Raw genomic sequence first — 20800 nt, 5'->3', positions numbered from 1 at the left:
TGAGCAGTCATTGTTCTAGCTTTGTAGGACTAATTTGATTTTTTTATTTTTTGGAAACAAGTTGAAAATCTTTACTATAGCTACTCTTTGTGTGAAATAAATTACAGAGACTGTTACTTTTATCACAGCCAGACATGTGAGATGTGTACAGTCAACACAGTGACTATAATCACTGGGTACAGGCTTATCTGTGGGTGAAAGTAACTAACGTTGCTCTCGTTTACTTATTTTAAAGAGTCATAATTTTTGCCTAGCAGGGTTAATGTGTAGTTGTATGAAGCAAGTTAGAATGTGTTACTGTAACTACTGTTTCTGTGAAACAAAGCTGAACATATTACCATGACTATTATTTTGCCATGTGCTGACACTTGAGGTCTGCACAGTCAGGTGATGATACTTGCTGGATATAGGGACTCTGAAAGAAACTGTCTGAGCTTGTTCTTGTTTTCATGTTAAACTTACTATTTTTGCTTTCCAGAATTAATAAATATTTGTGTGAAACAAGTTGACCATTTTATTGTGGCTAATGATTGAGAAGGAGCTGAAACATAATTGTGTTTATTATTTTTATCATATTCAGACACCTGAGACGTTCAAACTAAACACATTTATAAATATTGGCTATGAGTGTTGGCAGAGGATGAGCGTGACAGGCCCTTCTGCCATTTGCTTAGGTTAAACAATTACTGTTCTGACTTTGCAGAACTGTATTCATTGTGAGATGCCTGCTTTCATATTTTATATGGCACAATCACATATCTGAGACGAACACTGTCAGTCAAGTGGCTGTAATTGATAGGTTACAAGTTCTGTCTATCGATATTACAGTGTATCTAAAATTAACACATTAGACATAGGGCAGGATTCACGATGGCTTGCACGGAGTCTAATAGTCATGTAAGACTCCGTGCAGCCATTGCGATCCAGGAACAGCCCGAAATACTGTGTAAGAGACCAGCTAAAACGTCTCTTAAATGGGCAGGGTGTGGATATGCTAATTACCTCACTTGCAGCTGAAAGGCATGCAAATGAGGTAGATTAGTGATCCATGAAGCTGAAACCAGCCAGTGTAAGAGTCGTGTTAGGTGCAGAAATGTACTCAGTTGACAACTGAGTAAGTTTCTGCAAATAACACAATGGAACCATGACAGCTCCAAATAAAGTGTACATATGTATCAGGCAGCATGACAATGGCCAAATATGTGGCCATTGGCATGGTAACCCGATGCAAACATGAAATAAAATAAATTATTTTTTTTCGGCGATCGGCGAGGTTTAAACGCAGCGCAGGTCTGTGCAAACAGACTGCGCTAAATAAGACATAAAAATAAAGGTTTGAAACCCACAAATGTGGGTTTTATGCAATGCATGGATTTACAATGCAGGGACTAGCAGAGCGAAAACAACATGGCCACCATTTAGTGGTTGCTAAGGGAGGAAGCTGAGTGTAAGATTCGTAACTAAGCATTAGTAGGCAATCCTATGTAAATGAGTGGTAGGATAGTGAATCGCACTGTCACATAGCAAATGAGCACATCCTGTGTAGTGTAAGAGTTAGATAAGGGGGAGTAACAGAGTAGGAGATAGATGACATCACAGGGGGGAATGTTAGAAAGAAATCAAGCTCATTGGAGCAAAGTGGTATGTGAAAGATGTCAGTCACACAGCATAGAAAGAGGAGTGTCAACAGATAAGCATGGGAAAGTCAAGAAATGGAAGGTGTACACTGTGGCTAACACCAAAGTTTCTTGCTGTGCGTGCATGCGCGCGTGTGCACGCTGGGAGGTGCGAGTAAGACAGAGTGCGCGCGTGTAAGGCAGAGTAAGCATGTAGGAGCCTGTTTAAAGATCTGTAAACCTGTTTGCGCAGGTGTGCACGTGTTTTAACCCAAATAAGCAGATTCTAGTCCATGTAAGCATGTGTGCGCGCATGGTAGCCACTGTGAGCGTGTTTTCGCTGGTATGCGCGCTGCTCCCCCCTGAGGAAACAGAGAAGAAAAAGGAAGCAGAAGAAATAGTAGGAAACTAGCAGGAAATACTGGTAGAGCTAGCAGGTGAAAACAATTAGAAGCAGGCAATTACACAGGCAGAATACTAGCCCAGCCCAGCACTTAAAACACTGCAAACAGCATCGCAGTATGTTTCTCTCAAGAGACACTGCAAGACAGGAGTACGCTATTAGAAATGAAAACTGAAAAAGCTGCACTCAGACCAAACATGCTAGGGGCTGCCATAGCTGTTATAAGGAGACATAGGAGACTTGCTGAGGGTGGTGACAATGCAAATGCTGCTAGACAACCCACAGTGAGGAGACGGAGAAGAGTGTACAGGTCCAGGGTCACCTACCAGGGGTTAAATGAGCTGGAGATAGTGGAGCGCTATAGAGTGGACAGAGACCTCCTGCAGCAAATTGTTGAGCTGTGCAGGCCATGCCTCACACATAGAACCAACAGAGGGGAACCCATCCCAGTGGAAACCGAGGTATGTGTTGGCCTAAGAATACTAGCAACAGGTACCTTCCAGAGACCAACTGGTGATATGATGGAGATATCACAGGCATCAGCTTCCAGGGTACTGCACCAGTTCCTGGATGCCATGTCAGCACATGTCGGTGAGCATGTATATTTCCCCAATTTCCATGAGGTATTAGCCAACAATATGTGTCTCTTCCAGCAAATAGCGGAATACCCTGAGGTAGTGGGTGCAATAGACTACAATCACATATGCATCAAAGCACCAGCCGGTGAGCAGGGTAGGGCCTACATTAACTGCAAGGGCTTCCCCTCCATCAACTGCCAGGTCGTGTGTGATGCCCAGGGCATAATAATGAATGTGTGTCCTGGCTTCCCTGGAAGCTACCATGATTCCCATATCTGGCATTTGACGCAGATGTACCAGACATTTGCTAATGGGGACATCCCACATGGTCACTTAGTGGGGGATGCTGGATATGCACTGGAGCCGAACACCCATCAGAAATGCACACACACCTAAACAAGAACACCATAATGAGGCACACGCACAAACACGAAATGTAATAGAGCGTGTGTTTGGGCTGCTCAAGTCATGGTTCCGGTGCCTGGACACATCTGCTGGAGCCTTGCAGTACTCACCAACTACATGTACCCAAATTGTCATGGTATGTGCTATGCTACATAATATGATTCTGCGAAAACAGCTGCAGCAGGACCAGCATAGGGCCGGGACAAACAGCCCCCCACCATTGCCAAGGCCATCACAGGCAGAGCGTGACTCGGAGGAGGAACAACCTGAGCCTGCCCCAGTAGGCAGAAAGAGGCATGCCCAGTATGCCCTGGCCTTGGCAAAGAAGCAATGCATAGCACATACACTGGCTCAGTAGGAACCCTGGGAATGATGACAATTTGTGTAGTTGTATGAAGCAAGTTAGAATGTGTTACTGTAACTACTGTTTCTGTGAAACAAAGCTGAACATATTACCATGACTATTATTTTGCCATGTGCTGACACTTGAGGTCTGCACAGTCAGGTGATGATACTTGCGGGATAAGGGACTTGAAAGAAACTGTCTGGCTTGTTCTTTTTTTCATGTTAAACTTACATTTTTGCTTTCCAGAATTAATAAATATTTGTGTGAAACAAGTTGACCATTTTATTGTGGCTTGATTGAGAAGGAGCTGAAACATAATTGTGTTTATTATTTTATATATTCAGCACCTGAGACTTTCAAATAAACACATTTATAAATATTTATGAGTGTTGGCAGAGGATGATGACAGGCCCTTCTGCCATTTGCTTAGGTTAAAAAATTTTGTTCTGACTTTGCAGAACTGTATTCATTGTGAGATGCCTGCTTTCATTTTTTATATGGCACAATCACATATCTGAGAGGGACACTGTCAGTCAAGTGGCTGTAATTGATAGGTTACAAGTTCTGTCTATCGATATTACAGTGTATCTAAAATTAACACATTAGACATGGGGAATTCAATGGCTTGCGGGGTCTAAGAGTCATGTAAGATTTGCAGCCATCGACCCAGGAACACCCCAAATACTGTAAGAGACCAGCAAAAAGTCTCTTACATGGGCGGGGTGGGTTTTAAATACCTCACTTGCACCCAAAAGGCATGCAAATGAGGTAGATTAGGATCCATGAAGCTGAAACCAGGTGTAAGAGTCTTTAGGTGCAGAAATGTACTCAGTTGACAACTGAGTAGTTTCTGAAAATAAAAATGGAACCATGACAGCTCCAAATAAAGTTAATTTATCAGCATGCCAATGGCCAAATATGTGGCCATTGGCATGGTAACCGATGCAAACATGAAATAAAAAAAATTTTTTTTTTCGATCGGATTTTAAGCAGCGCACCCTGTGCAAAGGCGCAAATAAAACATAAAAATAAGGTTTGAAACCCACAAATGTGGGTTTTATGCAATGCATGGATTTACAATGCAGGGACTAGCAGACCAAACAACATGGCCACCATTTAGTGGTTGCTAAGGGGGAAGCTGAGTGTAAAAATGTAACTAAGCATTAGTAGGCAATCCTATGTAAATGAGTGGTAGGATAGTGAACCCACTGTCACATAGCAAATGAGCACATCCTGTAGTGTAAGAGTTAGATAAGGGGGAGTAACAGAGTAGGAGATAGCTGACATCACAGGGGGGAATTTTAGAAAGAAATCAAGCTCATTGGAGCAAAGTGGTATGTGAAAGATGTCAGTCACACAGCATAGAAAGAGGAGTGTCAACAGATAAGCATGGGAAAGTCAAGAAATGGAAGGTGTACACTGTGGCTAACACCAAAGTTTCTTTTGGGCATCTGGCCGCTGGGGGGGAGTAAGACAGAGTGCGCTGTAAGGCAGAGTAAGCATGTAGGAGCCTGTTTAAAGATCTGTAAACCTGTTTGCGGTGTGCAGTTTTAACCCAAATAAGCAGATTCTAGTCCGTAAGCATGTGTGGTAGCCACTGTGATGGCTGGTAGGGCTGCTCCCCTGAGGAAACAGGGGAAAAAAAAGGAAGCAGAAGAAATAGTAGGAAACTAGCAGGAATACTGGTAGAGCTAGCAGGTGAAAACAATTAGAAGCAGGCAATTACACAGGCAGAATACTAGCCCACCCCACCTTAAAACACTGCAAACAGCATTGCAGTATGTTTCTCTCAAGAGACACTGCAAGACAGGGGGCTATTAAAAATGAAAACTAAAAAAGCTGCACTCAGACCAAACATGCTAGGGGCCCATAGCTGTTATAAGGAGACATAGGAGACTTGCTGAGGGTGGTGACAATGCAAATGCTGCCAGAAAACCCACAGTGAGGAGACGGAGAAGAGTGTACAGGCCCCAGGGTCACCTACCAGGGGTTAATGAGCTGGAGATAGTGGAGCTATAGAGTGGACAGAGACCTCCTGCAGCAAATTGTTGAGCTGTGCAGGCCATGCCTCACAAAAAGAACCAACAGGGGGGAACCCATCCCAGTGGAAACCAAGGTATGTGTTGGCCTAAGAATACTAGCAACAGGTACCTTCCAGAGACCAACTGGTGATATGATGGGGTTTCACAGGCATCAGCTTCCAGGGTACTGCACCAGTTCCTGGATGCCATGTCAGCACATGTCGGTGAGCATGTATTTTTCCCCCAATTCCATGAGGTATTGGCCACAATATGTCTCTTCCAGCAAATAGCGGAATACCCTGAGGTAGTGGGTGCAATAGACTCAAAATATGCATCAAAGCACCAGCCGGTGAGCAGGGTAGGGCCTACTTTAAACCCGCAAGGGCTTCCCTCCATCAACTGCCAGGTCGTGGGGATGCCCAGGGCATAATAATGTGTGGGGCTGGCTCCCTGGAAGCTACCATGATTCCCATATCTGGCATTTGCCAGATGTACCAGACATTTCCCAATGGGGACATCCCACATGGTCACTTAGTGGGGATGCTGGATATGCACTGGAGCCAAACACCCATCAGAAATGCACACACACCAACAAGAACCATAATGAGGCCCCGCACAAACACAAATGTAATAGAGCTGTGTTTGGGCTGCTCAAGTCAGGTTCCGTGCCTGGACACATCTGGTGGAGCCTTGCAGTACTCACCAACTACATGTACCCAAATTGTCATGGTATGTGCTATGCTACATAATATGATTCTAAAACAGCTGCAGCAGGACCAGCATGGGGCCCGGGACAAACAGCCCCCACCATTGCCAAGGCCATCACAGGCAGAGCGTGACTGGAGGAGGAACAACCTGAGCCTGCCCCAGTAGGCAGAAGAGGCATGCCCAGTATGCCCTGGCCTTGGCAAAGAGGAAAGCATAGCACATACACTGGCTCAGTAGGAACCCTGGGAATGATACCCCTCTCTGACTCACTCATATAGTAACATGGACGCCTAACATGACACAACCTGCTTTCAAACATGTACAGGAGTGTAGTATGTGCATCCGACATAGGCAGCCCTGCAGCACCACCTGAGGCATGATTGCCATGTGTTAAGCAATGTAACACCATCTAGTATATGCAAACATGAAGACCCTGCCTAACATCTCACCCTCACCAAGCATGATGCCACACTATGAAGACAACAAGATCAAGTACAATAATTGGCTGAAGTATTGCTGTTAGAAAGGGGGAACAAATGGCTGACAGCCTGGGATGACATGCTGAGCAAGACATGATGCTCCACCTGCTGGGGATGGCACCCCCAGCACACCTGGCTGTGGGGATACTGGCAAAGGCTGTTGTCACCCCCACTGTGCCTTGAATAGGTAAGGCTGGAAACACAAACCCACCACCATAGGTAGCACAAGGGATAACAACCTGGACGTAATGCTACCCAATGCAGAAGTCTAACCTGCAGGTGCATGCAGACCAAACCCCCACAGCATGGAAGAATGGTAATATCTGTTCTGTAACAGAAACCTGGGTCAAGGCCCAGAAGAGCACCCTAATACTACCAGGTTATGCCTTATACCATGCTCTACAGCTCCAAAACATGGAACCCCTACAATAGGAGTGTGGCTATCAGTAATTGTCAAGGATAACCACACCCCAGGTTGGTACCACAGCAAGAAGCAGCATGGACTATCCACGGGCAAGTAACAGTGGCTCAAACTCCCCCCCCTGTTTGCAGCCTGCTACAGACCCCCCTAACAAACCCAGGAACCCCAGCCAGCCTTCCTGAAGACACTGCAGGGTATGAATATTTCAACAAATACCAAACAAGGCACACACAAAGTATGACATAGGTGGCAATACATTAAGTATGGAAGAAGTAATCAGGGACCTAGGGACACAAGTGGAGGAAACCCCGTCATGTGACACTCACATTGCCAAGGTAGCCAGGTACACCTGCTATATTGCCCACCTTAATATGAATGGATGCACATGTAGATCAAGAGAGGTCACTGTGCCCCCCCATACTCTTCCCTTATCAGGCCCATACGGGAAACAATGCCCCAGTTCGGATGTACCTTACCCGACACCTGCGGGTTAGAAAGACCCCAAATGTACCTCACCAAGAGGATAAAGGGTCCAAACATTTGTCATCTGCTGCCTGGCTGAAGAAACCACAGCCCAATTCACATGCATACTGCCCAGCAAGGGATGTATGCCTGATGTACAAGGCCATGTCCAATCCGAATAATGGACATGCTCCACTGCAAAAACCCCCAAATCCAGCAGAAAACCACAGTGAGATATCTGAACCTCCACACATAGATAAATAGGATGTGCTGGAGGGACAGTCCATAACCCAGAGGCCCCTTTACACTCTGGAACAGAATCCCAGTCCATGATAGGCTGAGCTCCACACTCATACACAACAAGAGAACCCGTAAGTGCATGGGAGATAGTAGGTGTACACTGGGGCCCCCTGTGTCACATCTAGTAAAGTAAACCCCAAATGGGCATAATATGCACATTGCAAGGGTGTAAAAGACACAAAAGTCTGTCATGCTCAAACATGGCCAGGGCAGATAGCCTAGTATGAACCTATGAACCTATGATGATACAAATTGTGCAGGACACAAAGGATAACACACAGCTGTCCTAACTGATGGTAGGAACCATGGTGATAATCCACAATATGCTCTGCAGACTCAAATATCACAAACAATACCCCAAAACCCCACACACATTGCCAACATCCAAAAACAGATTCTTTGCAAACTCCCACCAGCCCCAAAACTGCCAAATATCTATCCCAGCAGAGTGCTGGCCCCTGACATTGCAGATGCTGAGGTAACAGCCAGCATCTACAAAGAAAACCAAAAGCATCAATGGTACCAGATGGTGTCCTGGGTTGTGTCCAACAAGTACTGTAAGAAGAATGGAACACCAAATAGCACTACTGTGCACTCACAGTCTTACCACAGGATATGTACCCAAAGAGCAGTGTACAGCAACAGTGGTCCCTCCCACAAAGGTGGTGCCTGAATGGATACTGCAAACTTCACCCTCAACCCTGACTATCTTGGTTGGCAAAGTAATGGAGAGGATGATCATGGATCCCAGGAATAAGAATGGGTACTACAGACATTGGACCCTACCCAGTGTGGTTTTCATAGGGCAGATCCTGCCCTTAAACATGTCTGACTCATGTGAAACATGCACCAAGGCCATTATGGGGGGAATGTGGTTCACACAGCCTATCTGGACCTTGCTAAACCCTTCCATACAATACCCCAGTTGTTCAGTACAGATAAGCTCACCAGCCTAACTATAAACCCCTATCCAAGTAGATGGGTTGCAAACCAGCTCAAGGACAGAACTGACCTGGTCAGACATGCTGCAGCCATGTCAGACTACAAACCAGGTCAACTGGCATCCCACAAGGAAAGGTCCTGGGACCTCTCTTGTATGCTATATATGTCACATAGGTACAGGCCAACATGGAAGGACTCTGTCTGAACAGGTGCAGATGACTACAAACTGCCCACCATATCGGACCCTCCAGCTGACACAAGCATCCTAAAAAAGGCAACATAGAAACAGACAAGTGGTGCCACAGCCATGTCAACAAGCTAAATGCAGAATAGTGTATAGTCACCCCCTGTGGAAACCCAGTGCGTGACCACAAATTACCACATAGGTGTTAACCCATTAAGTACATCAGGAGCAATAAGAGACCTGGGGACACAAGGTGATAGATATCCTGCATGTGACAACCATGTGTCTGTAGTGGTTACAGAAACATACCATATACCCACCTAATCATGAATGTAAGCACAGCTAGGTCGGGGGGAGGTCATGTCTCCAGTCATCCATCAGCAGCCTCACAATTGTGTACAATGGCCCTTGTGGATGTACCTTAGCAGACACCTGCATCAACTGGAAAGACCCCAAAATACTCACCCAGGAGGATCTCAGAGCTGTAACAGATGCCATGTGTTGCCTGATTAAACAAACTGCAGCTCCACACAGTGCCATACCATCTGGCTGGAGGTGATCTGTGCCTGATGTATAAAGCCATGACCAAGCTGGAATCAATGGACATTGGCAAATGTAAAATCTGAATGCTGGTGACCTATGCAGATGACAGGCCTGAACCCCAGCACAGACATAAACAGGACATGCTGTACCGATTGGTCCAAAACCCCAGAAGCTCACTCCACTCATGACAAAACCCCCATACAGGTTATCCAGGAGCCCCTCATTGACTGCCATCCAGAGGAATCATGATGACTGGATGGGAGATGGTAGGTGTACCCTGGATATCACCTGTATGTCAGGGGTAGACAGAGGCACCCCCTAACCTTGACATATGTCATGCAAACACCAGTAAATATGTGTGTTGAAGGACAAACACTCTCTGACTAGCATTACAAATACTAGGGCACATGGCCATTGTTTTCACTGTCCACACAAGTTGTGGAATACATTAACAATGTCGGACAATCTGTTCTATGTTGTCCATATCTGAACAAATGCAACATGGTCATATCTGCACAACTGGCCCTCAACCAGTCTGGTGTGCTCACTATAAATATTACAAGCAGTGATAGGACTAAAACCCGATGATACTGTCCACCACAGTGAAAGTACTGAACCAGTACACTATACAACAATACACTGTTTGGTCAGTATGAAAGGATGTTGACAACTGTATGCAAACTACCCCATGGCAACCCTGCAGGCACAGCATAATGCCTTTAGGTTCAGACACAAAGCAGTTGGGCAGTAAGAACACAACCTAAATCCAACACTCAACTGTACATGTGAAATTTAGATGAAGTCCACACACAAACACAAATGTGGGGGACCAAATTAACATATGGAAAGTTCACACTGGGCATGCCCCACTTAGATAAATGAGACGTGTCAGTAAAGGGCCATAGAAACTGTGAACTGGGCATGCTCACCCCTTAGGCCATGTCACAGTTCAGCAGTTGCACACAATATCTGGCATTTGTATGTTTAACACAGGAACCTCCCACAATACAGAAATCTGCCCAGTGCACACAGTGAAATTAAAACAGAGACATAAGTAAAGTACGGGATCCCACTCATATGCAACATCTGCCACAGTAAAAAGTTGTTCATAGAGAAGGGAAAGCTATGGCAATAAAGACCCACAAACAGTATATGAGCAACAGATACTTCATCTGACAGGTAAACATATGCCAGAGTGCAATACTAGGCTGTTGTCCCTAGGGAATACAGAAGGCTATCCACAGTGTATTTGGCCTGCCTCCAGAAAGTAGGCCACTGTGCCTGCGTTAATGTATATATGTCCCCTTACTATGGATAGTACAGATGTACATACCCTTCATAAATAATGATGTCAGCAACATACATATGTCGGGAGACAAATGATACCCAGTTTTTGAATAGAGCACTCAGCTACTGTCTCCAAGTGTCATAAATAGTTAGGTGGGGGTTTGAATCCTGCAAGTGCTCAGTGTGTATGGGGCAGTGGGGGCAATTCTGTTTTAAGAGAAATGTCCCTTTGGCAACTAGTACAACACACCACATGCTGATATTCCACTGTCTAAACACTGATGATGTCAGCACCCTATAAGTCAGCAGGAGAAAAACTCCAGTAATGCAAATAGACTCTGCTAGGGTCTCACAAGTGTCATAACATATTAGGTAGGGTTTGAATCCTGCAAGTGCTCAGTGTGTGTGTTGGGGAGTAGTGTGTGCAATTCCATGTGTAAGAGAAATGTCCCTTTGGCAACTAGTACAACACACCACATGCTGCATATTCCACTGTCTAAACACTGATGATGTCAGCACCCTATAAGTACATCAGGAGAAAGCAAGCCCCCAGTAATGAAAAAGCCTGCTACTGTGTCCCCACAAGTGTCATAACATAGCTAGGTAGGGTTTGAATCCTGCAAATGCTCAGTGTGTGTGTGTGTGGGGGGAATGGGGGGTGTGTGGGGAAAATCCTGTAAGAGAAATGCCCCTTTTTGGCAACTAGTACAACACAGCACATGCTGCATATTCCACTGTCTAAACACTGATGATGTCAGCACCCTATAAGTACAGCAGGAGAAAGCAAGCCTCCCAGTAACGCAAATAGGGGCTCTGCTCGCTCTCACAAGTGTCATAACAAGTTAGGTAGGGGTTTGTATCCTCAAATGCCATGTGTGTTTTGTCACACAGTTTGTCCATGTGTGTGGGGTGTTGTTCCCAATATTGCACAAAGATCATATCAGTAATGTCAATGCAAAATGATGTATGTGTGTGCCACACCTTTTACCTGTGACCTTCAATAGTTCCCATGTCTGAAGCCTGCCTCATGTGAATACATGGAATCTGCATTAGACAACTGTATGACTGTGGTGTTCTGTGCGGGGGCTGCATGTGGTATGTGATATACAGTGTGAGTTGTATATGGTGTCATCCACCAGCAGGGAACACTGGTCTGGAGCATATAGTCCACATGTTGTTGATGAACAGGTGCAGCATGTGTCACCTCTTGTGGGAGTGGTAACAAGTTGTTCCATAGCAATTCAGTGAATGAATGCTGGGAACCTTTCAGCTAGGGTCTTGGGCTAGAGTAATGCTCACACTCTATGTTTGGGTAGTTGCAGTCCCCCCATATAATGGTGTTTGTAGAGATCATATTCCCAGTGTTGTCGGGGGGTGGGTTTCCGGGGTAGGGGAGGGTGGTGGGGCCAGGCTATGAACCTGAAGGCAGTCTAACCCACTGTTAGTTGCACATGGATAGGCTCTTTTTTGTGCGGGCCACCAACCGGGAGGTGTGTGTATCTGGGTGCCTTTGGATACATCCCCTGTTCTGGTTTGGTGCATGTTTGGGGGAGACAAGCATGGTATGAGGTATGACCTGCAGTGCTGGGTGCACCGGGGGCCTTGTACCAGGAGTCTGTTACTGAAAGATATTGCTGTTCCCCATGCTAAGGACAGTTCCACTGCATGCATCTGAGGTTTACACTGCGGGCTTGAGTAGCATTATTTAGTGTCCTACCCCTGTGATACCTGTGTAGGTGGGTATGTAATTTGAGCCTTGCAAAAAAAGGCACTATGTTTTAGCAAGAGCCTCTGCCAATATACAACGCCCATGGTGACAGGTGCAAGCTGTCCCTAGCAAAGCAATGTGGCTTGTCTAGCATGTAATCCCACTGACAGGCATTGAATCCCCTTTGAATGTCACCAAAACATATGGCAAAAAAATTGATCATCCTGTCTACATATTGTGGCAGCATTCTTGGTGAGGGTAAGATGCTACTCAAGGTCAGGGTCATCCCAGCCTGTGCCACATGCTCAGAGAGCCCCTCTATGTCCCCTATCATGTAGTCCGGGGAGGTACATCACAGGTCTTTACACTGGCACGGACAATGACTGAGTCATATTTGTACATGCCTTGGAGTGCCCCTTTTTTGGTTTATGTGGTGGATCATATGCCCACGGGCATCTCACAGTGATTTTCTCCTTGTTCAGCCTGGTGAGCGGACTCAGTGTACCTGACATAGAGGTACCTATTACAACTGTAGCAGGTGTGTTGTTACCCTAGGGGCTGTGACTGTTTGGCACACAGGCTTTGTGAGCTATGTGTTGCATTTTTTCGGGTTAAAAGTTTGTTGTGTGTCTGCTTCGCAGGTGTCTGCTGCTCAGGCAGGATGCTATTCTGAGACTCCAAAAATGTTCCTGTGTGTTTGGATTACTGTCGGGGCAGGTCTATGTGAGACTGGTATTGTATTCACTGTAGTATCCCACTCCAACTGACAGGGTATGCCAGTACTGAGTTAAGAGAGCTTAGCCCCCAGTTTGGCTATGTGGTTGCATCTCTCACATGTGTTGTGAAGGGGAGAGGGTTGTCTGTGTACATGAGGCAGCTGTAACATTGCCACATGACTCACAGATTCACAAACTGGACCAGAGAGGAGATTGACGGACCTTTGCACATGCTACCATAGATTGTGAATCCCATAATGTAAAACACATAGGGCCAATGGGGAACAAGGTACTCAAGGTGAGTATGTGAGGGTGTAGTGCTTGATTTGTTAGTGCTGGCATATATAAATGCTTGAGCAAATGCCAGGTAAGTCATATGCAATGTTTTACAGGCAACTACATGCAAACAGGACAAACAGTGACGTTCTGTCAAGTGAGACATGGACATCAGCAGTAAGAAAACAGATGTCACTGGGGATCCACAGAGGCACTGTAAATCTGCATTGCAGGTGGAATCAGTGTTTCGGGGGCATCAAGCAAACATGCATACAACAAAGCTACAGTCAGCAGGCCTGGATCTAGACTATGCTACAACAAAAAAGGGTGACTTCCAGTAGGTAACAGTGCATATATGCAGGCACTATAAGCCTGTACCCAAAAGTCACAGGTCAGGGGGCTGGTCCAGCCCCACCTCCACAAGTGTACAGACCATGTACCTTAAATTTAGAATAACTGGCCTGAAACCCAAGTGCTCATACCTGAACTTAACATTTAATAACAGACACTGAGCCCTCACTCAGCAGTTCCAAATTTTGTAGGAGGGCTACCTGTCCTGGCACCACAGTATCCTTGACATGTATGGAGACTCCCCCTCCGTCATAGTTAGTTCTGTGTTTTGGGGCTGTCATGCATGGTATGAGGTGTGACCTTGTAGTGCTAGGGTGCTCTTGTGAGTCTTGAACCTGTTGTGTTTTACTGCACAGATATCAACATCTTCAAACATCCTCATTGCAGAGTCAGTGTGGACAGCATGCAACTTGCAGTGACATGTCCATCATTGAGTATCAATATTACTTTTTTTACCCCCTGTGCTACTTATGTAGGTGGCCTTCTGTTGACAGCCTCACCACCAGTAGGGAAAGATGTGCAGACATTACACATGGTAATTTTTTGGGTGTACAAAACAATCAATGACATTCATACTGTAACTGCATCAGGCATGCTGGGATATACCCACAATGATATCATTACACTGTACTGTTGACAACATGATACTATTATACATTCTATGTAGTCACCCTGTGCATCAGCACCATGTTAACCTGTTCCTGCACTGATTTTACAGATTGCGGAGGTGGCACAGTTTCATCATATGCACAGGGTGTGTACTTGGTATGCCTGAGTCTGCCACTGATAAAACCCAAATTGACATGTCTGTTTTGTGTTGGTGAGGGACAGCAGTACAAGATGGGGCAATGTTGATGCAGTGGGGCTTTATGGGTAGCCCTAGGTGTTATCAATTTGCATGTGTGTATGCATGGACACAGTTCAACCTCATGGCTGGCATATACAGGTGTTTGTGGACAGCCACAGACTGTAGCTGCCAGGTCATACAGATCACTGTCTCTGGAGGACAGGTTTGTGCCTGGCGGGGTGCTACGGACCGTATCAGGTACAAGCCAGACTGGGTACTGTCATCAGAAGCAGGTGGTTGGTGACTGGAGACAGGTCCCTGTTGGGACTGTCCAGAGCCCGGCAGGGTGGTCTCCGGGGGGTCTGATGACAGCACAGACCCAGCATTGCGGGGGCTGCTGGGCACTATGGGAGCGCGGGCCTGTTGTCATGGAAGCTGCCAGCTGCTGCTGTTGCTGGCATACCCCCCCCCAACACCTCAACCGCCCACCATTGCCCGGCTCATGGACATGTAGTTGTGGAACAGATCTAATGTGTCCCCAACGCTGTCAATGCCCTTTGGTGAAATTACGGATGGCAGCCACAACATCATGCATACTGTCACCACTGTGGGCATTCTCTCAGCTCCCTCAGACCCTGTCTGGTGTACCGTTCCATACTGACTGTGCCTGCATTACAGCCAAAACATAGCTGAGGTTGAAAGACCTCTGTGGGACAAGGGGCATCCCCACGGATGCCCCACGAGAACCCTGGACATCTGTTGTGGTACCATGTCGGGACCCTGGCCATGGCTGCTGTGGGGGGATGCAGGGCCAAAAACCACATTAGGTCAATGCCCACTGTATCCTGTCCATCACCTAGGGACATTGGTGACAAAGGATGTATTGGCAGGATGACTGTGTGCATTGAGGGGGGAAGCTTTTACTGTCAATTGGCTGACCAACGATGGCCCCTGGCACACCTCCGGGCCATTACACAGGTATCATCATTATCATTTCCATGGCAGCTGATTCAGGTTCCTGCTGCACAACACCAGAGCAGCACCAGAACCTGTGGGAGTAAGACAGGAAACACAGTTTACAATGTGTACACAATGTCACCACTAAACATATGCAAAATGCACACATACAGGGCAAAAGGGCACATGCAAAATGCACAATGCACACATGCACATGCAAAATGCACACATGGACACATGCACAGGGGGCACATGCACACATGCAAAATGCACCCCCAGTATATGAGATATCAACACACAGACACAAACACACCTGCAATCAAACACATAGCCTACGCTTGAGCCTATTATTACTATTAGTATCAAGAGTATTGAAGGTATTGTTATTACCACTCACCAGCATGGATAGGCTGCCTTGCTGTTACACAGAGGGACCTGAGAAATGAGACATTTATTGTCAGTGGGCACAACTGTGCCATTGATACTGGGGTATGATACAGTTCAGTAGTGCAACAGTTGGCTTCCACAGGTCACTGCTGATATTGAGAATATCACTTGCACAATAATTACCAAGATAAACTACAAACCGAGGACACACCCACACATGCATAAATTTAAAAGTGTACAGAACAGTCAACATAAAAATGGCATGTTACCTGCACCCGTCCTGCTGTTGGCCCCGCCTCCATCATTACCCTGTATGCTGCTTTTTTGTTTCTTTGGGGTGAGCCACAACACTTAGAGTAGTCCCTCCAGTCTGGTGAGGGGATGCTCCCCCACCACCTGTGGCTGTTGCCTGTGGATATCCGACGCACACATTTCTAATTAAATCACTGCAGTGATGGCGACTGCTCAAAAGTCTGGTTAACTTGTAAAGATCAAGAACTCATTTGTTGTGCAATGTAATATGGGGTTTCCCACAGGGGGTTTTATGGACCAGCATGTATATGTCAAAATGATGGCAACTTTAAAACGATTTTTTAGGTTGTCGTACAATACAAAGCATTTATAAGATTAGTGTTTTTGAAAAGTTTTTGAAATTTACCAATGTCTGAACATTCCCCATTACAGCAGGCACCCTTACAAATCTGTGGATGACCCCCAGACATTGTCGGTTCAATTACCATTTTGTTACATAAATAGTGTTCAAAAACCCTTTAAAGTGAACCCAAAATCTGTAAGGATTTGTGGGGCACACAAAATTAAAAATTCCACAATCCCATACTTACAATGATGGGACTTTATACAGTTATACCACAAAAGGATTAGAATGGATTAAAGTAATTGGAAAGAGTGATACATCACTATCGGGAAACCATTAGAACTAGATTGACCTACAAAGTGTTTGGGCAACATTTATTTGCAAAATCAGGGTTTATGGGCTCCTTGGGGTGTATGACATGGCACATAAGATTGTTTTGAATTCATCCTTATAAAACCAAAACTGGTCCCCGAAAGTAAAGGAGTTTTTTAGAAAAAAGTTATTTTTTGAACAAAAGAGTTTTTCAGAAAATTTTTCATTTTTAAAAAAAAATTCAAGTAAATATAAAATGTTTATATACAAATTTTGCCTTTTCAAACATTTTCACTTCCCCAAAACAACATTGAAATGGAACCAAAAACAATTCTATTAAATTAACAATTTTCAGATAAAAATTTTAAATTTTTAAATCAATTTAAAAATATCATTTTAAACCAATTTTTGCCAAAAAGGATTTAATTGGGTTTTTTCCTTTAAAAATTTTCAAATTTAGAACAAACTTCTTGTCAAGCCTAAAAATTAAAAAACTTGGGGTAACTAAAATAAGGCAAAACCCAATAAGGCATTTCATTACTGAAAAAATTTTATCCCAAAAAATTTTATAAAAAGTTTTGGCAAATTGGGTTTTAAATTGAAACCCTAATTAAAAACATATATTAACACTGAAAAATTCATCCCAAAAATAAAAGTAAAAAGGGTTTTGGGTTAAAAACCCTCTTTTAAACAAAAATTTTTTTAAAAGGGCCCCAATGTACCACAGAAAAACCAAAACCATTTTTAAATTTAAAGGGTTTTAAATTTAAGATTTCAACGCAATTAAAGTTTCTTTCAAATTAAAACTGAGAATGTTTCCCGGAATGTTTTAATTTGGGAAAACCCAAATTTTAAAGAAGATGTTTAAAGAAAAACTATTCAAAATTAACTTAAAGTGGGTTTTTGGGGGGCTACATTTTCTAACATTGTTTGTTTTTTTTATTATTAAAAATATAAAAACCTTTTAAAATTTTTTCCAAAAGACCCAAATTAAAAAAGAAAAAGATAAAGCCTATTTAAAAGGGGTTTTTGAAAAAACAACTTTCCTTTTTAAAAAAAGGGTAAAACCACTCTTTTATTTTTTAGGGTTAATTTAAAAGCATTTAAGTGGGTCTTTTAAAAATTTTAAAAACCGACCAAATGGGGGTTTTTTTGAAAAGAAAACACAGTTTCAATGGTAATACCTGAAAAAAAATTTTTTGCCCTTTTTTGTCACACATTGGAACTTAAATAAAATGGGATTAAATTTAAAATAAAAAGCCCTTTTTAATTTGGGCCAAAAAAAATAATTATACGTGGTAAATCTAAAAATTATAAAATAAAATTTTCTTAATAAAAAAAAAATATTTTGGGATTACAAATTATAATAGTTTTATTTTTGGTTAATGCCCAATAAAATTAAAGGGATTTTATAAAATTTTGGGAAAAGCACCAAAAACAAATTGTTTTGATCCAAAATTTTAACTTTTGGTAAAAGGACCAAATTTCCATAAACCCTTGGCATCCAAAAATAAATCCCCGCACCACTTTACTCCTATTTTTAAATTTATGGTTTAACCCAAAAGGGGATGTTAGGCCCGGCCTTCCCAAAACTTTTAGGGAAAAACCCTTGTGGCCAATTTTTTTTAAAAAAAAAAAAAAAAAAAAAAAAAAAAAAAAAACTGTTAGTTTTTTTTTTTTTTTTTTTTTTTTTTTTTTTTTTTTTTCCAAACCTGCTCCGGGCCCCAAAAACCAAAAAGTTTTAAACACAGGGGTTTTGAAACTCAATGGGGGGTTTTACCCCTACTGATAACATTCCCAGCAGGGGAAAAGGTTTTTTTACTCCCTAAAACCCGGGGAGTTGCTTCCCCAAAATCTGTTGGTTTAAAAAATCCAGGGTATGTCAAAAACCCCCCTTTGGGTAGGGACCTTTTTAAAACCCCCCACCAAATTTGGGTTTTTTAAAAACTGCAGTGCCAAAGGGATACAGCATTGGTTTTTTTGGGGGGGGAGTTTATGTTAAAAGGTTGTTGGAAAAAAACCCCCGTCATTGGGGTTTTTTTTTGAAAAAAACCCCTTTTAAACCTATTTTTTTAAATTTTTTTCCAAGCAGTGGGGAACCTTCCCCCCAATTTTTTTAGGGTAAATCCTTTTTTTTTTTTTGGGTTTTTGGCCTTTTTGGCCCGTTTCCCCGGGTTTTTTAAACCCTTTTTTTGCCCATAGGTAATGTGTTTGAGTGCATTGACACAGTTACTTACGTATGTCTGTGTCCTTCTCCATATCTGTAGCTGTCATGGGAGGCACATACCATGTAGGACATTGTGGGGTGTAGAGGGGTACAGTGACCTACATGTCCATAGCTGACACACCATGTCTGCTGACACATGCCATGTACAGGTATTACAGGACTAGTGGGCCACTGTATATCAATGGAGAGCCTATTGTACACTTGTTGCCCCTGTTCCCCCCTGACACATGCAGTGGTGGGCAGGCATGCACATATGTGGTGGTTACTGGTGTCAGTGTTTTGGAATGGGGTATGGTACTCCAGTATCCACACTGGTGTTCACTCCATGCCTTTGTCACCAGGCACCTGTTGCAATACATCTGCACACATGTGCCTCACTTAGTATATATATATATATATATATATATATATATATATATAAATATATATATATATATATATATATATATATATATATATATATATATATATATAAATATATATATATATATATATATATATAAAAAAAAAAATATATATATATATATATATATATATATATATATATATATATATATATAATATAGATATAGATATATAGATATAGATATATAGATATAGATATGGGGAGAGAGAGAGAGAGAGAGAGAGAGAGAGAGAGAGAGAATGAGAGGGGGTGGGACAGAAAGAGAGAGATAGTCATATACAGACATATCTGTTGACAGTCAGATCTGTCTGTATATGTATATGTATCTACATATATCTATATATGTATGTGTGTATTACATATATCTGTACTTACATATTCTATCAATCTTGATGTCTGTGCAGTAACTGAAACCTGGTTCAAGGCTCCTGAGAGCACCCCAGCGCTACAAGGCTATACCTCGTATCATGCTTTTTGGCCCCAAAACTCGGGCCAAAACAAAAAGGGAGGGGAGTGTCCATATTTATCAAGGACACCCACACCTCCAGGTTAGTGGCAACACATGAAGCATCAGAGACCATCCAGGTGCAACTAACCGTAGGCAAAACTGCTATACAACTGGTAGCATGTTACAGACCACACTCCCAATCTCAGGAACCCCATTCTGCCTTTCTGAAGACATTGGAGGATATGAATGTCTCACCAAACACCATCATATTGGGAGACTTCAACTACCCTAACATAGACTGTGTGCATTATTCTAGCCCAAACACCCTTGCCCAAAGGTTCCTGGAATTCATAAATTGAAATGCAATGGAACAGCTAGTCACCTCTCCTACAAGGGGAGATAATATACTAGACCTGATCATCACAAACATGGGGGCAATGTGCTACACACCGGAAGTATACCCCTCACTAGTGACATCTGACCACAAACTAATCATCCTGGCTATACATATCCCACCTCCACCCCCAACACAAAAGACTACAGTGAAAAACTTCTCAAAAGCCAACTTTACACTTCTTAAAACTAAGATGGTATCCTTTAAGCCCACTGGGCCAGTGGAAACCACATCCCACAATACAGAATCCTTCACAAATGCTTTCTACGGACATCTCCAAGAATGCATGGATCATGCAATCCCAAATAAAACCAGGACCCTCTCCACCAAGGGCAGGCGTCCTGTCTGGTGGACCCCAGCCATGAACAAATTGTATAACAAATGAAGGAAGCTACTGCACGACAGAGCAAAATCCCATAAAGAGAAGGCATCTCTGATCAGCACTAGTAGAAAGCTACATTCTCTCGTAAAAACATCCAAGGCCAACTTTGAGAGAAAAATCGCTATGGACACTAAAGATGACCACAAGGCCTTCTTCTGC

The sequence above is a fragment of the Protopterus annectens genome, chromosome 5.part0 (genome assembly GCF_019279795.1).
Source record: "Protopterus annectens isolate FY-2018-M chromosome 5.part0, PAN1.0, whole genome shotgun sequence".
Taxonomy (NCBI): domain Eukaryota; kingdom Metazoa; phylum Chordata; order Ceratodontiformes; family Protopteridae; genus Protopterus; species Protopterus annectens.
This window is presented reverse-complemented; position numbering follows the sequence as displayed.